Source organism: Microcaecilia unicolor, chromosome 1 (assembly GCF_901765095.1).
Source record: "Microcaecilia unicolor chromosome 1, aMicUni1.1, whole genome shotgun sequence".
NCBI classification, from domain to species: domain Eukaryota; kingdom Metazoa; phylum Chordata; class Amphibia; order Gymnophiona; family Siphonopidae; genus Microcaecilia; species Microcaecilia unicolor.
This window is the reverse complement of record NC_044031.1, coordinates 542,557,180-542,576,028: the sequence shown is the minus strand read 5'-3', so window position 1 is coordinate 542,576,028 and position 18,849 is coordinate 542,557,180. Positions and strand designations below refer to the sequence as shown.

General features: G+C 42.9%; 1 pseudogene; it reads left to right on the top strand.

Moving 5' to 3' along the window:
- LOC115459924 overlaps positions 1-17,327 on the top strand; it is a 48,820-nt pseudogene extending 31,493 nt beyond the window's left edge.
- The last annotated feature ends 1,522 nt before the right edge of the window (positions 17,328-18,849 follow it).

Sequence of the window (18,849 nt, the reverse complement as noted above, 5' to 3'; positions counted from 1 at the left end):
GACTGAAACCAAATTATAAAAGACCCAAAACTGTGACTCAGGGGCTAACTTAATAAGCTGCAGTACAGTTTCCTAATGCATGCACTAATAAGAACTTTTACTCCTGATGCAATATCTAATGACATGCATATTAATGCAGAATTAAAAAGTGTGCACAGACAGAAAAACTTCATACACCTTTTTATGCGTTAAACAGAAGTCCTTCTACTCATAGGAGCCAACTTTTCAAAATTATTGGGGGTGCTAAGCCCAATGGAAATAACCCCTCCCTGGACACATACAAGGAATTTTCTCAATATTGGGGGTGCTCAAGCACCCATAGCACCCACAGAGTCGGCTCCTATGCGTGAGTGCAGGAGTCCATCCCCATTCAGTATTTACAAGTGAAGGGGAACTGGCTAATGTATTGACAGGAAAGTAGAAAGAAAATAAATCTTCCCTCTTAAGGAGGTTTCCTGAACCAAAGAGGGCACCCAGCACAAAATGACCCTCAGCCAGAGAGCCCCCAGAGCTGTGGCATTCCCTTGGACCAATAATACTTACATGGTCCCCGCAAAGCATGCTACGGCAACTCCTTCCTCCACCCACATAACCCTTTACCATAACCGTGATATTACCATGTAATTTTTAAAATTATTTCCCATTACCTCGGTATTAACGCAGTAGCCATTACCATGTCACACCCTACTTTTAACTCCTGCACTAGAATTTTTACTACAGCTACTACTGCTACTAATCGCGCTACTAGACATACACTCAGGACTGTAAGAAAGATTCAGCTCCGAGGTGAAGAATAAAAAAATAGTGCCAGAATTTAGTATAGTTTTTTACATTGGGAACAAATTACCTCTAAGAGATTCTTGATGACCAATTAACCAAACCAACTGTTATGTGAGTAATCCCATTCCATACAGTTATGAAATGTGAATATATAGGACTAATGCCTTTGATATGGTTGACCACGAAATCCTCCTACACATACTTGCATATTTTGGCATCGGAGGAAATGTCCTAAACTGGTTCAAGGGGTTCCTAACCCTGCGATCATACCAGGTCACATCAAACTCAACTACGTCTGCAGCATGCACACCAGAATGTGGAGTACCGCAAGGATCACCCCTCTCACCAACTATTTTCAACCTAATGATGATTCCATTGGCTAAACTATTATCAAGCCACAACCTTAACCCATATATATACGCCGACGATGTAACAATATACATCCCTTTCAAACAGGACATCAAAGAAATCTGCAATGAAATCAACCAAAGCTTACACATCATGAACACCTGAGCAGATGCATTTCGATTGAAACTGAATGCAGAAAAAACTCAATGCCTGATACTTACCTCCCAATACAACACGAATGAATTTACCGCTTTAAACACACCAAAACTAAATCTTCCTATTTCAGACACCTTAAAAATTCTCGGAGTCACTGTTGACCGACACCTAACACTAGAAACTCACGCAAACAACACAACCAAAAAGATGTTTTACAGCATGTGGAAACTGAAAAGAGTAAGACCATTCTTCCCAAGATCCATCTTCTGCAGCCTAGTGCAATCACTTGTAATCAGCCATCTGGATTACTGCAACTCACTATATGCAGGTTGTAAAGAACAAATATTGAGGAAACTTCAAACAGCCCAGAACACAGCTGCCGGACTCATCCTTGGGAAACCAAAGTATGAAAGTGCGAAACCATTACGAGAGAAGCTACACTGGCTCCCACTTAAGGAACGCATCACTTTTAAAGTATGCACACTAGTCCACAAAATCATTCACGGTGAAGCCCCAGCCTACATGTCTGACTTAATAGACTTACCACCCAGAAACGCTAAAAAATCATCCCGAACTTTCCTCAACCTCCACTTCCCAAATTGCAAAGGCATAAAATACAAAGTGCTGCACGCATCAACCTTCTCTTACATGAGCATGCAATTCTGGAACAAACTGCCACGCAACCTGAAGGCGACCTACAAGCTGACCGACTTCCGCAAATCATTAAAGACTTACCTCTTCGAAAAAATCTATGGAAAGGATCAAAGCACATGAAGTCCACGCACACTGTTAGAAATGCATCAATACATTTTCATCAGTACTATCATCCCTCGAAATTCTAACACACCTAAACCTTAATCTACAGCTAAAAATGTCATAACCTAACATTCTCTAGCTATTGTTCTGTAATCCTATCAATATCTGTTGTTCTTTCATTGTTCCATTGCTCTGTTCCATTGTTCTATTACCCTTGCAATACGTAGACTTTGTCTTAACTTAACTCCTCACAATGTAACCATAACCGAGTTGTAACAAGTTGTACTTCCATTAACACAATGTATTGTAAGCCACACTGAGCCCGCAAATAGGTGGGAAAATGTGGGATACAAATGCAATAAAATAAATAAATAAATAAATAAATAATGTACATGATACAGTTCTGCAAATCTACTCCACAGAGGCTGACCTCAGCTATGTTGCTTGGATATCATGTATTTGTACGATGGCCTGCTATCCTTTAATGTAGTGTGGTTTTACTGCACAGTAGAAGCTTCCATGCTAAAACCTTTACTACCATCAGGTATGAATATTAGTGTGGGCAAATCCTGAGTAAACTGTGGTGCTAAAGGATAATGCAGCTTATTGCATCAGCCTCTCAATCATTTGAACAAAAAGTACTGTCTCTGCAGCTCTTTCAAAGAAAGGATATTAGCAACAGGTCAATAGCTGGTCGATTAGGTTGGGATCAAAGGAAGCTTTTACAATCAGTAGTATTACTGTAGATACTATTAATTATGCTAGTATATGGCCTTCTGTTAATGGTTCATCAGCTCCACTCAGTATATTTACAAGCAATGAAGGGAATGGGGTCATAAAAATACCTTGTTGGCTACAACTCTTTAATAAAAATCTAGCAAAGCAGGCTGGTTGACTGCTACTTATTTAAAGCTGAAAAAGAGGTCCCAGAATATCTCTACAACTGATTAGCTGGCAAAGTGAAAATAGAGCAAAAGAACCACTGAAGTCCATCAGATGAAGGTCAGGTCTATGAAATCTGGTCACATGAACACAGAGACCATCAGTAGGGCCCAGCTGCATGCTTCCATGACCTGTCTCCTGCACCCACCAAGGACCAGTGTTTTTAATCCATTTAAGGCTCCTTCAGAAGTAGTTTCCTGCCAGCTCTAGTGTTATCAGTTAGTTTAACAGCATGGTTTCTCTGAGCCTCTTATGGAAACAATTGAAATGTCAGCTGTTTTATCCTCATGGGATTTTGCAGATACAGAGTGCCACGTGGGTTAAACAGATGACATTTGAATGGCATAAGTACATTGTAGGGGGTTTGGAAAAACAACCTGCACTGTTACTGAAGGGTCTTTAAACTAACTGAAAACACCAGAGCTGGCGGGAAGAGACTGCTGCCAAGGCCCGAAGAAGCACTGAACGGACCAAAATCACCAGTGCTCAGTAGGAGGAGGAGGATCAGCAAGGTAAATGGTGATGCCTGGGAATCAACAGTGAATCAACAATAGCAGTAGCCATTTTGGAGTGCCTTAGAGGAAGGACAGGAGAGAGAATGAAAGTTAGGAGTTGAGGAATAGGGGGACTCTGGGACTAAAGTATTGCCAAGTTAAAAGAAAGACTTGAGGATGTTTTGTGGGGGTGAGCAGAGGAAAAGAATAAAAAAACTCAGGAGTCAGTGAGAATTGAGGGATCAGCAGGAATATGGGACTGAGGAGAAAAGCAGAGGACGAATGGGGGCTCGAGGATTGAGAGTACAGTGGAAACTCAGAGGCAGCATAACAGAACAGATCAGAAACCTGGAGATGAGGGGACCTAGATTCTGAAAATGATCAAAGGGGGAAGTGAAAGCTTGGCAATTAAGTGAATGTGAGTGGGGAGTATTAGATGGACTACAGGCTATGAGTGAAGGTGTGAGATGGGGGTCAAAACAATGGGGCTGAAGAGGGTTGGTAATGTGAATTATCTGGAGGGCTGAGCAGAAGCATAGCCAAGTTGAAGGCATGGGGGGAGCTGACCGCTGACGGCGCATGTTTTAAATGCAACGTATCGCATAAAAAATAGGCGCCGGCACAAGTCTGTTTGAGGGAGCGGCCACTCTCCCCTGGTGCCCCCCCCCCCCCCCAGCTACACCTCTGGGACTGGGGAAAGGACATTCAAAGTGCTATGGAGGAATGAGAGGGGAAGGGATAAGTCTGTGAAGGAAAAGAGAGAAGGGAAATGAGGCTGGGAATGTGCTGTAAGAACAGTACTAGTTTACTTTCATTTAAGTACACATACTTTTTATTGTTATTTCTATTATATTAAATGTTGCACACCAATCAGCTGGTACACAAAAAAAAGTCTAGAAATGTATAGAAATAAATATTTTAGTTCAATTTCAATGTATTTGGATACTCTATGGGCCAGTATGGGAAAAAAATCATCCCACAGGCCGATATTTTCTACAATTTGTCCCGGTCACCATTGCCACAAAGGTCTGTCTGTTCTTCCCACTTCCTGTGCATTGTCTTCCAATCAGCAGTAGGAGTTAGCGTACATAACTTTGTACCTACTGCTTCCTCCCTGCAGGGGCAGACTGACCATATGGGCAACCGGGCAATGCCTGAGGGCCCAGAGAGTCTAGAGGGCCCAATGCCTCTCTCTCCCCCCCCCCCCCCGCACATTACAGCCCTCTGAGCCTCAGTGGGCCCTCCCCAGGCCTATTTTGAAGGGCCCTGGTGATCTACTGGCCTCTTCAGGAGCAGGAAAGAACCCCACTCTTCCCTGCCCACTGTGATGCTCTGTTCGGCATCGATGTGTCTTCAAAATGGCTGCTGAGACTCATGAGACTGCCGCAGATAGTCTCAGCAGCCATTAAGAAGAAGTAGCAGTGCCGGGCAGAGCAGCGGTGGCGGGCAGGAAAGACCACCAGGTCTCTTCAAGGTAGGCCCGAGGGACTGCAGTGTGCAGGAGGATGCTAGAAACAAAGGTGGGGGCGGTGGATGCCCAATGGCCCCTTCTGCCTGGGGGCCCAGATCACTGTCAATCTGCCTCTGCTTTCCTCCCAGTTTTCTTCTGTAAAATATAAAAAATGGGATAGAAACACTAGCCATACCCACTGCATCCAAAATATCAATAAATAGCCTAAATGTTCACATTGCTTGCATTGTACTATAATAATTGTTTCCTGTTAGCCACATTGAACCTGAATTTGTTTGGGATAATGTGGGACATAAATATCTCAAATAAATAAAATAAATAAATGTGCAGCCCCTCCTAAACCTTACATCTAACAATACAACATATGAAGAATATCAGAATATTTACATCAATGGACCCTTAAACGCCCTTCTTTTTTCCATTATCGGTCGAGGACGCCCATGTGTTAGGCATGCCCCAGTCCCGCCTTCACTGTGTTTCCGACATGCCCCCATGAACTTTGGTCGTCCCCACGATAGAAAGCAGTTGAGGACGCCCAAAATCAGCTTTCGATTATGGATTTGGGCGACCATAGGAGTAGGAAGCCCAGCTCCCGATTTGTGTCGAAAGATGGGCACCATTCACTTTCGAAAATAAGCCTGATAATTGCATGTTAGCACGCAAAATCAAAGCATTGCTCAAGGGATAGTAGATTTGGAACAAAAGTTGCAGGCAATTAAATGTCATTATGCCCGACAACTGACCCCTTTATGGTATGAGACTCTTAAGGCTACTAGGATGGCCCTTAATAGTTTGTTGCATGAACAGACAGCAAGAATGCTCCTGTATCGCAAGTTTAAATTTTAGCAAACGTAGGGAAAAAGCAGGGGAGTTACTGGCGGAGTTACTGGCATGTATCATGAAACAGAGTCAAAAATTCCATTTTATACCAGCATTGTGTAATCAGAAAAGGTCTATTTCAATAAGCATGAGGAAATAGGAGAGATTTTTTGTCAGCATTTTGCTACTCTATACCTCAGAAGCACCAGGCCTAAAAGATGAAGCAAAAATACAAAAATACTTGCAGACTGCTTGCATGCCTACTAGTGTAATCCCCCATGGGTACTCTCATGTGCTGAGGGCCCTCTTGTGGCTCCTGTCCAGCCTCACAGGTCCTCAGCCAGGGCTCACTAGTGCTTTGCTTCTGAGAAAGGCTCAGAGACAAGGCTCCTCTATGGTAACCTGTAAACTCAGTCTCAATGTAAACTCAGGTTGACTCTGTCATTTACCACCAGTTTGTGGACATGCCTCCCTGCTGTATCCTCTGGTAACAGGTCACTTTTCCGGTACCCCTGATGGGCCCTCTGTCACCCTTCTTGGGAATATAACCCCGGTTTCTCAGCTTTCATCAATATACAAATTCACTCTATACCAGATGCAAATCCACTTTATTAGCACCCTGCTCCAGTCTTGTGGGGAACAACTTCTTTCCAGCATATCATTCAACTTCCAGTAATACACAGTTCCATTACTACCATGCCCATACCAGGTAAGTTCCTTCTTGGTTTTTTTAGAGGGATCCTTCTCTCTCAACTTCCAGGGTATCTGTTATGATTGGGGTCAGAACCCCTCTCAAACTTACCTCTTTCCTGGGGGTCAGCTTCTTAGCTGGCTTCTGTTTCTTTTCTCTGTCCTTTCTGAGCTGGCTCTGTCTCTCTGTGCTGGCAGCTTCCAGCAGCATGGGGTTAATTGTTTTACTTTACTACAGCTGTGTGGGTGGACTGAGTCAGCTCTACCTCTCTTTGGGTGTACTGGCTTCAAGTGCTTCACGGTGTTGCATTGGTGTGGGTTGGGCCTCTCTGGGTCAGTGTGCTTTTGCCTAGGTCTAGGGAGTGTGACATCATCAGGGAGGGCCTTGATAAGGAAGTGGTGTTGTTTCCTTCAGAGCCTTTGCAACGGTGGTGTTTGCTTTAGGTAGGGTGGGGTGCAGTGTGCACTTTTGACTTTGTGTCTAGTTTCCCTGCTTGCTTTTGCTAAGGTCCAGGTTAGTGTAGTGCAGTGTGCACTGGTGACTGTGTGTTTAGCTTTCCTGCTTTTCCCTTGTGGTTCCCCTGCTTTTCCCTCTTGTTTTGGAATCATTGCTGTGTGTAGGGCTTTGGAAGCTCTGTTGCTGTTAGAAGTACTTCAGGGTTTGGTGTTGTTAGGAACACTACAGATTTTGCTGTTAGAAGTACTTCTGGTGTTTGTGCTATTGGGAGCATTGCAGTCTTTGCTGTTTGGGTTTTGGGTGCTGTAGAAAGCACTTCAGTTTGCTGTTAGAAGTACTTCTGGGTTTGGTGCTGTTAGAGGCACTTCAGTTCGCTGTGAGAAGTACGTCAGTAGCTTGGTGCTTAGTGGAACCTGGGTTAGGTTAGTGCGGTGGTGCACTGCTGTAGCGTGGGGGCTTAGGAAGCTCCTTTGCTAGCATGTGTTTGCTTTCCTGCTTTTTCCTTGTGCCTTCCCTGTCTTCCCTTTTAGTGCTAAGAGCTCTTTTGGTTGTTTGGAGTTGTAGAGCACTGCTTGTAGCTTGGTGCTTAGTAGCACCTGTGTTAGCTTGTGTATTTAGTTCCCTGCTCGGTTAGTTTAGGGCTTAGGAAGTCCCCTTCTTGAGCAGGGCTTAGGAGCTCCTGGTTAGTATAGCGCTTAGGAAGTCCTTTTGGCAGTTTACTGTTAGGAACACTCCTGCTGGTTTAGGGCTTGGGAGCACGTAGATCAGTTTAGGTTTAGGAGTACTTCTGTTTCCAGTCCTGGTCCCTGTGTCATCCGGTATCCAGTAAGTCCTGCCGGCTACTCGAACCCAGGAGCTCAACTCCTGGGGGGCTTAGTAGCTAAGTGCAGGTGAAGCTGTTCGGACCAGTCCAGTGTGCTCCAGTCCAGTGTGTTCCAGTCCTGTGTCCTCCAGTCCGGGGGATTCCAGTCCAATGTTTCAGTCCAGTGTCCTCCAGTCCGGGGGATTCCAGTCCGTGTGTTCTGGTTGCTGGGCGGTGCCTGCAGTCCCTGCCGGTGCCGGTGTGCTTGCCCAGCATTGGTTGGTGGGTTTTGCCTGCTGCTGTCACGCCTCGTCAGCAGCCCAAGGGCTCATGTTTGCTCCAGAGCCCGGCCCCGCGGGCTCTGAACCTGAGAACCTGACAGTATCTCCACCTGCAGGCTTCAGGCATTCCAGGCCCCCATCTCCTCTCCTCTCCTCTTTCTCTTCTTGGAGGGTGCTCTTTATAGGGTGGCTAATAATCCTCCCCCCCTCTTTAGGCCCCTCCCCCTGGTTCCAGAAAGGTCCAGGCTCAGAACTCTCTCCATTCCCTCACCTACTCTGAGAGCTCCCCCTGGTGGCCTCTTCAGGAAAGGGCAGGTCTTATACCATGAGCACCCCTAGCTGTCCCTTCAGGTCATTCCACTGGTGTACCCCTTTTGGCTCCCTCTAGTGACAAGATCAGGGCATTTTCCAGTCTTTTCCCTAGGACAGCGCCCTCTGGCGTCCTCCTCAGGGTAGGGCAGTCCTGTGTTTATCACACTAGTCTCTCCACAGACGCAGTGGAATTTCTTAATCAACCACTCTCGGCAAAAGAATTACAGCGGGTTCTCCATGCATTAAAACTTTTCTCTGCACCCAGCTCAGATGAGTTTACAGGGGAGTTCTATTAAATTTTGCAGCATCAGCTTCTGGGCCCCCCTAGATTGGTAGATTTCTTCTGTATGCTAACACTGCCCTTATTAGCCTTTTACCCAAATCTGAACGAGAGCTTACCCAGCCTGGTTCTTACCGACCAATCTCCCTAATAAATGTGGACGTGAAAACGCTATTGTGCATTCTGGCAGATCAATTGGCACCCCTATTACCCCAGTTGATAGCAGAGGATCAGGTTGGTTTTGTGCAGGGACACCAATCAGTGGTTAATGTCCACAAGCTAGTATTGGCAATGCTGCAGGGGAACGTGACAGGGGCCTCCTATATGGTGGTGAGTCTTGACACAGAGCGGGCATTTGACTGCATCCTATGGCCCTTTTTGTTTGCTACCCTGCGCTGGGTTGGCCACCAGGGTCGGTACCTACTGGTGAATGGCATCAAAATGGCCGATTTCCCAATTGGTCAGGGAACTTGGCAGTAGTGCCCACTATCTCCATTGTTATTTCTCCTTTCATTAGAGCCCCTTTCATGTATGACTAGTAAAACAGGCCCGTTTCTGACACAAATGAAACGGGCGCTAGCAAGGTTTTCCTCGGAGTGTGTATGTTTGAGAGAGAGTGTGTGTGTGTGTGAGAGATGGAGTGTGTGTGTGTGTGTGAGTGAGAGAGAGACAGAGTGTGTGTGTGTTTGTGTCAGAGAGAGAGTGTGTGTGAGAGACAGAGTGTGTGTGTGAGTCTGTGTGTATGAGAGAGAAAGTGTATGTGAGAGACAGAGAGTGAGTGTGTGTGTGTGAGAAAGTGAAGCCTTCAAGCCTTGAAGCATTTGTGCGCTCTGTAAGGCTCCATCTCCTCAATGGATGACACGTAGTTCTGGAACGTTGCAGGAATGCTTCAAGGCTTGAAGGCTTCACTTTCTTGGCTTCAGAATGTTGGAGGTGCGTTTTATTACATAGGATAAGGATGAATAATGACATACGTGGTGTGCACTTCCGGGGCCACTCCTTTAAGGTGTTATCTTATGCTGATGATCTACTCTTAATTTTAGATGATCCACAACATTCCCTTTCACATCTACTTCAGGTAATGTTTGTTATGGGGCACTTTCAATTGACCAAATCTCTGGCACTTTCCTTATCTTTATCTATTCATAATGAACGGAAAGGACAATTCCCCTTGCAGTAAGTTTCTGAGCAGATTAAATATCTGGCAGTTCACATTCCAGCTGACCTGTCGAGGCTTTATGTCAGGAATGTACTCCCCCTATTGGCTGACACCAGGCGTTGTTGCAACTCTGGGGTGCCTGTCCTCTTTCCCTGATGGGACACATCTCAATGTTCAGCATGATGTTAGTTCCCCATTGGCTTTATGTGTTTCAGATGTTACCTCTATTTCTGAAAAAGCAGGAGAAACGTCTGTTGAATAGAGCAGTTCATAGTTTTCTTTGGAGGGGAAGGTGCCCAAGACTCTCTGTATCTACATTGTAGAAGCCTAAGGCCCATGGGGGTTTGGGACTTCTTAACTGGGGGGGGGGGGGGGGGGGGTTCTTAACCGTATCCTGTTCCATGAGACACATACTTGATTGGCTCACAGAGATGCATACATTTTCGGCTACTCCCCTAGAATCTACATTCTCCCCCACAATACATATCAGTTGGCTCTTACACACTATTCCAGGTAGATCGGACCCTGTGTTGCATCATAATCCACTTTTTCTTTCAGCGAGAGTGGCCTGGAGGTGGTTGTGCAGACATCACTATGTTTTGGCTGCAGCGACACCTTATTTGGCTATTTTTCACAACCCTGAGTTCACAGTGGGCACGACCTCTCCTGTTTTTGCCCACTGGAGGAGACTGGGAATACATTATTTCTTTCAACTTTTGAACGAGGAAGGTAAGCTAAAATTGTTTACAGACCTACAGCTGGAATATACACTGCCATCCTCGGAATTTTGGGCGTACGTACAACTGCATCATTATGTCACCGCACTAGGATGGACTAATCTTTGTGAAGACATACAGGACACTCTGAACACAGCATTCACATTGGGATCACGTAATGTGGTACCTTTGCAATATCAACACAGATATTTGTTAGACTCCACAGAGGATCTTGATTACAAGAAGCTCGCAAAAACCCTGGACTCCAGAGTTAGCGGTGGGGTTGACTGATGAGCAGTTGAAGGCTTATATCCTGGGCACACAATATTGTTCTCCTCTTGTAAGCTTCTGGGAGCTGCAATTCACATTTGCTCTACATCTGTATATATCCCCCATTCGAACATATCAAGCTGCATTTGGCTCCACAGGGGCGTGCCCAAAATGTAATCAAGATTGTGCTACTCTAAGTCATACGTTTTGGACATGCCCCTTGATTACCAAATTCTCGTCACAGATATTATCTGTAATATATGCACACTGGGGATGTCGAGTTGCATTGCATCCTTTGATACTGTTTGATATATATCAATATTCAAAACCGACTCACCCAGAATGTAGTAATTTCCTTCAGCAACCCATCTTAATTGGAAAAAAGTTATTTTATTGTGTTGGCGAGAGCTGCGTGTGCCTACGGTTGGAATGTGGCACACCCATATGACAGATTTACTTAAATTGGAGCATTGTGGGGTCAAAGATATCTCTTTCAAAAGATATGGGAGCATTTTTGGGCCACATTGCAACCAATGGCATGTAGCAGAATTCTTAATCAGCCTTAAAAGGTACAAGTTGTTGTTGTTTTTTTGTTTTGTTTTTTTAGTGATCCAACTACTCCTCGTGGTGATTCATTTTGTGCTTAGAATTTGAGATATACAGGGGGGCGAGGAGGGAGGGAGGGTATGAGAAGGTAGGTGGAGGGTAAGGTTGTTAACATTCCTCAATAATTGTATCTATGTACTATTGCCACTTGTTCATAGTTCACACGCATTGTTTAACTTTGTTTGAGTGTGCTAATAAAGATGATTCAAACATACTTTCTGAAAGAGCGTCATTTGTGCATTTAGAGTTATCCATGTAACCAAAGATGAGCCAAATTATACTGAAGCACAGAGACAGAGTACAGTAAAGAAACTGCTTAATTTTAATATAGTTTTTCAGTGTGTATTTTGTCATCCTACATATAGTATATCATCACAGCCAGTACCCCAGTTCATTGCAATTCCTTGGCCACAGGAAAGCTGTAAAATCCAGCCCTTCCTGCAGTTTTGTTCCCTACAGAATCACCAAGACAAACTGAATACCATCACCAAGGGAAGTGTCAGCTAGAATCCTGTGCTTTAAAACATGTTCTTTCCCTCTTTTCCAAGTCAGACTGTCATGCTCTAAACCATGTGGTACACTTGGGGCCAGTTAACTGTGTTGTTGGTAAACAGAGGAAACCTTTTTAAAGAGGGAGACAAAGGGGAGAGGATCTCAAGCTAGGGGTGCTTTAGCCAGTCATCCAGCCAGAAGAAAAGTTTGGGAGGGATCCCATAGATGAGGAATGTTCCAGGCTTAATGGTCAGAACCTGAAATAAGATAGGAAGTGGAATGCTATTCCTGGTTTAAGGACTGTAGAAACAGTCAGTATTATGGGCTAGTGACAGAAGGCAATGTGGTTGGGTGAATCTCTTTATAAAGGCACTTAATAAATCCCAATAAATAAATATGAAGTGTTCTGACTAGACACCAAATGTATCCTGGTCTGTAAGTTGGGTGTGTTGCTGACCAGGGCCCTAGGTGGAATAACCTCATAATTAGAATACCATTGTAGATTAGAGCTGGAAAAGAATATATAAACTAGATGGAAGAATCTTGCCATGGTCGTGTTGTAGCCTGTCTGGGAAATGCGTGGTAGAATATAGTAGAATCTGCACAGGCATTTTCATCTGAAACATGAATCCGGATTTTGGTCTGGTTTCAATGTTGAATCTGAAACCAAAATTCAGTCAATTTCTAGCGGCAATAAAGATTTTTTTTTTTTTTAAACAAAGGAACCAGTGTAGGGACGAAGATTGTAAATAGAATGTCTCCCCCTATCCAGATCCTGGATCTCCCTCCCTGATCCTAGTTCGTCTATTTATTCTTCCACCTCCAGTACCTCTTCCTTCCTCTCCCCCCCCCCCCATGTTCTCTACCCTTCCATTACTCCTTGATTCTCCCCATCTTCTCATGTCTCTATCCCTCTTGCCCAAAACCTCTTTTCCATTTCTCTCGTCTTAGATTTAACCCTCTTTCCCCATCCCGCCCCCCCCCTCCCTTCCTCAATTTCAAACACTGATCACTAAAATCCCTTTTTCTCTTCCCCTCTCCCTTACCCAATACACAACCATAAAGTGTCCAAAAAAAAACGTAACTGGACACAAACAATGACAGAAAAAAAAACTTTTAAAAATAAAGTTAAAAGAAATAAATCTAATTTACACCTATGTTTACTAAGGTGTGCTATGGTCGAGTTAGCGTTTTTAATGCACGTAAATGGTTTACGTGTGTTAAATACTAACGCGCCCATATAAATGTATAGGCGCGTTAGCATTTAATGAGCCTTACATTTCAGGGTGCATTAGAAACATTAATGCACCTTAGTAAACATACCCCTTAGTATGTAAATATATACAAATTAATAATAATTTGCTATATATTTGCCACTGAATATGGAAAAATCTGCCACAGGAAATTTCCATAAACAAAGCAGGTATTAAGCATTGTTTAAATTATTTTTATTATGCATTATACTAGAGTGTATTGATATATTTTAACTTATATAATATAAACTGCTTTGGGTCCCTGTGTAGGGGATAATGTGGATATCTGTAAGCCAAAGACTAGAACTAGAACTCTCTCCTTAAAGAGAGAGCGAGAGAAAAAGATTGTACTCAACTGAAAAGGTTAATGACTCACCCAGAGACTCTCCTTAGTTGGCACTGAAGACTTGTGGCAAGGGATAATGATTCATAGAACAGCTCTACCAGAAAAAAAAGATAGATTTTGCACAAAGAAAAACAGTGGCAAAAGAAAAAAAATAGAAAAAAGCTGACTGGATAGCTTCATGCTTCATCTATGGCTTCTCTGTTGTCATCAAAACAGCTTCCATTTATTATTATTAAGATTTAGGATTTATTCTCATTGTTAAAGTATATTTCAAGCACATAATAAAAAATACTTCCAAAGACAAAGGTTTTAACCCTGTTGCAGAGAGTGGCTGATTTTGGGCAGCTTAGAAGCATGAAGCTAGAGGCTTTTACAATTTGGCAGTGAGCAAGCCCTGTGCTGAGATTTTGCAGGTACCAAGGGAAGCCTGGAAATGTTAATGCTGACTCTGCTGGTGCATGCCCAAAGGGGAATGCCCCTTTGGAGCGCTGGTGAGATTTGGCAAGAGACATCTGGGGAAGATTTAAGGCCTGGCGGATAAACATGTGACTTTAGGACAGAGTTAAGCAAGGATTGTGCTTTCTGTGTCCTCCTTAGGAAGGTCCCTCTAAGTTCTGCTGAAAGAGCTCCTCCTCCTCCTCCTATTGTCTCACTGAATATCATTTTGAACTTCCTTGCTAATGCTTCAACACCTGTGGTATTGACTCGCCTGGTAGTGATGGTGAAGTCTTTAGCTAAGGCTGAGCTTTGTATGCCTAAGGTGGTTTTATTACCGAATGTGATTATGCCTTTGAACTCAGTTTCCATAGTTAAGGAGTTTCCTTGAAAGACAAGTAATGACTAGGATGGAGAATATGTTCCAGGGATCTATTTCTCAATTAAGAAATTTCACCCTGGAGTCAGTGACTAAATTTAAAGATATAGATACAATTGCTATGTTGCATAAGCGTGTCTCAGGGATGAAGCTATAACTTACTTCACTACAGACAGTACAATTAGAGCTTCTCTATTCAATACATTTTAAATTGGAATTTATGGAAATATAAATTTGTGCCTTTTGCATTTTCTATTCCTTCATTATCTGTGGAAATACTTCTCAGGAAGTATTTCAAAGAAGTGCTAAGTATTTCCTCATCTTGATAGTTTGCCATGGTCAAATTGATACTATATTCCTAATAAGGTCTATGAGGGGGTCTCGAGTGAAGAGGGGTGTGATGTTTTGGTTTCTGCAAACAGTTTTGATTAACTGGATTTTGCAAAGCTCTCAGGATATTATATTGACTAGAGCTACCCTCCTTATTACTTTTTCTTTGGAGGAGGAGAAAGAGATTATGAAAAAATATTTTAGGAAAATAAATCTTTGCCTTGTGGGTATTGTGTACAAATAATATTTGTTGATGTGGCACATGTAACCCAAAGAACGAAGTCACAGCGAAGGAGACAGAATGGATGATGTCAAAAAGCTTCAACTGGACTCAACAAAGTTTGCAGCAAAAGATTTATCCTTAAAGAGTCCACATTCTTTAGGAATAAATCTTTTGCTGTGAACTTCGTTGAGTCCAGTTGAAGCTTTTTGACATCATCCATTCTGTCTACTTCGCTGTGACTTCGTTCTTTGGTTTGACCAGTGCGGAGGATTGTTTTCTTCTGTGTTTGTCGCACATCTAATTCAGACAGGCAGGAAACCTTTTTGAACTTTAAAAACTGAAATTCCTTCTTTGGGTATCGCCTTCTTCCTGAATTTTCCATGTAAATGCATGATTATTCTTAAAGGGGTTAATTATGCATTTATAGAACCTTTGCAGCTGGAATGGTTCCATTTAGAAAGGAAGACAGATTCATAAAAAGGCTCTAAAGCTGATTTATTTAGATCTGTGAAGTTCTTTAAATGGAGCTGACTGGCTGGAAGGGTGTTTCTTTCCCTTTCTTGATTTCATAATTTTGGAGCCCTTTTACTAAAGAGTTGCCATGTGGCAACCAGGAACTACTGCTGGCCCAACGTGGCTCCCTATCCGTTTCCGCATACAGTTCAAACTCCTCTTATTGACTTACAAGTGCATTCACTCTGCAGCTCCTCAGTACCTCTCCACTCTCATCTCTCCCTACACTCCTCCCTGGAAACTCTGTTCACTGGGTAAATCTCTTATCTGTAGCCTTCTCCTCTACCACTAACTCCAGACTCCACTCCTTTTATCTTGCTGCACCATATGCCTGGAATAGACTTCCTGAGCAAATACATCAAGCTCCATCTCTGGTCGTCTTCAAATCTAGGCTAAAAGCCCACCTTTTTGATGCTGCTTTTAACTCCTAACCTTTACTCACTTGTTCAGTACCCTTATTTTATCACCCCATACCTTAGTAATTCCCTTATCTCTTATTTGTCCTGTTTGTCTGTCCTAATTAGATTATAAACTCTGTTGAGCAGGGACTGTCTCTTCATGTTCAAGTGTACAGCGCTGCGTACGTCTAGTAGCACTATAGAAATGATAAGTAGTAGTAGTAGGGGGTTACTGCCACGGTAGCGCAGGGACCCTTACCACCACCTTAATGGGTGGCAGTAAATGCTCTCCTCCTCATGGCCTTTTTTATCGCAGCTTAGTAAAAGCACCCCTTTATTTCTTTATTGTATATCCATTCACTCTCCTATAAGTGAACTTTTTAGATGTTAACAATAGCAAGTATCCAGGCACAAAGAAAGGCTATTCTAAAAGAAAAAACAACAAAAAGCAAGCACAGGAAAAATGGGAAAATGTTCAGAAATTTTCCCATAAACCCTCTGAAAATACTTTGATCCCACTAAGCAGAAAAGAATCGAATGAAAAAAATCTGCTGCAACAATGCAAAGGAGCATTTTCCTGTCAAAAACATGACCCACTTCCTACTGGTGAAAATAAAGGCTCCCCCCCCCCCCCCCCCCCCCCCCCCAGTTTTATATTTCAACCATTGAATAGTCTGTCATCTTTACAGAGACAAACATATGACACCTCATAGTTCTAATATATTCCTGCCATCTTGTTTTATCTGGAGTCCTGTAAAAATTGCAGTTAATCCTGTTGAAGAAACTGCAAGCCCAGTGAAGACATAAATTGAGTCCATATTCATCTTTTTTTACAGATGAAGAAAATGCAGACTTTGACAACCAGGAACTGAAAAAGGATACAGATTCTTTGTCAGTGCCAGAAAAAGACTGCCCTGAAGAAGTAAAAGCCAGCATTGGGGAAAGTTCAAGTGTACCTATATGTTCAGAGCTTTCTGTGCCTGAAATGATTTAAAAGCCCTCAATATAAGAAAAAAAATTATTGATGTTAGAGGAGTTAAGCTACAATGTGCCTTACTTCCGAGACATTCAGTGTTCAGAGACTGACATCACTGTTTATTTAGTGGAAGGGGAGAACTGAAGAGGATATTCCAGAGAATGCACAAATGTTGGTCAAACAAGACTTCTAATGATGGGAAGGTTTAAACAGTTTGAAGGGCTGCTGAATAATTGTAAATTAAAAAGTGATTTGGAGACAACTTGCACAGACTTTGATCAATTTTGGGATATGATCAGCTTTCAGAACAATGATGTAGACAAAATATTTACCAACCTTTTTAAACGTCAGGAAAACAACTGGCAACATAACATCACCAAAACCAAGAAGGTTATGATGAAGGTTGTTTCAATGCCAACGTTAAAATCAAATCAAGGATCTACTGGAAGGGCTGCTGCACAAAATCATCCTGGTGTGTTGAAAGCAGCCAAGAAGTGTAAGAAGCAGCAAGAAGTGACAAACTGTATCCCCAGAAATATTAAAGGAAGTAGAGAAGGTGGTGGTGATGCAAAATGGAAAGCCCAGCAAAACCTGCTCCAGACATACTACCCACAAAGCTGATTTCTTTTCCTTCATCTTATGAGCCTCTTGATTGTTTAAAAATGTTCTATACTAGTGGAAGTGTTGACGTCTCGGCTTACAAAGCTTCTTGCAAATATCAAGCCCGTGTTTAAGCTTACTGGACACATTAGCAACTATCAGAACCCAGGTGTCCCTTGGGTCAGCTACACACCACAAAAGAGCAGAAAATATGTCAGGGCAAGGAAGAGCTGCTATGCCAGCTGGAGACAGTCAAAAAAGAGCTCCCTGAAAGAGATAAACATTGTAAGATGCACTTTGAGAGATTGCAGACTTTGGAGAAGCAGTGTGAGTCATACAAAAGAAAAATTATGTCTATGGAGACACCAGCTTGGAAACAAAAGATTTCTATTCAAAAACATGCGCAAGAGGCATGCTATTCCGCCCCAGGGTCAGACCAATGGTCCATTTAGCCCAGTATAATAACATAGTAGATGATGGCAGAAAAAGACCTGCACGGTCCATCCAGTCTGCCCAAAAAATGTGCCACTTTTTTGTGTATACGTTACCTTATTTGTACCTGTCTTTTTCAGGGCACTGACCGTACAAGTCTGCCCAGCACTATCCCCGCCTCCCAACCACCAGCCTCGCCTCCCACTACCGGCTCTGTTATCCAATCTTGGCTAAGCTCCTGAGGATCAATGCTTCCAACAGTGGCCAATTCAGGTCACAAGTACCTGCCAGAATCCCAAATAGTAGCACTGATCCCAGGGACAAGCAGTGGCTTTCCCCATGTCTATCTCAATAGCAGACTAATGTTTATTCATAACATTTGTATCCCACATTATCCCAAACAGGTTCGGGTTCAATGTGGCTTACATTCAAGAAACATTTGTAAAAAGTAATTTACAACTGAAATACACTTTTAAAGATTCATGGGAATAATACAATGCAGTAAACAGAGGTGTGTTTTTCAACAATAAGAGTAAGGCGGCATGGTAACAAGACAATTATCAATTGTTTACTTTAGTAAAAGATGTAATTACTATGAATATTTATTAAGTTAGTTATTCATGTATTTAGCCTGCTCCACCAATAACACCCAGAACAGGTTACAAAAATACATACACAGTCATGAAAAACAATATATACATCAAATAAATCCTACCAAACAATTTTGACAAAAATAAAAACTAACATCTCAGCTAATCAGGGGGTCCTTTTATTAAGCTGTGATAAAAGGGGGCCTGCGCTAGCATCAACATGTGTTTTTGATGTGCGAAGAGGCCCCCTTTTACCGCAGCGGGTAAAACGCTGTCTTTTTTTCTGGAAAAGAAATGACCATGCGGTAAGTGAATCACTTGCCGCGCGGCCATTTCAGGGAAGAGCACTTACCACCTCCCATTGAGGTGGCGGTAAGGGCTCCTGCGCTAACCGGGTGGTAAATGGGCAGTGCTAGCATTGGTGCTACAAAAATAGATAAGGAGCTAGTGTTCTACTGTGGATTAAAAACTGGTTCAAAGATAGAAAACAGAGAGTAGGGTTAAATGGTCAGAATTCTCAATGGAGAAGGGTAGTTAGTGGGG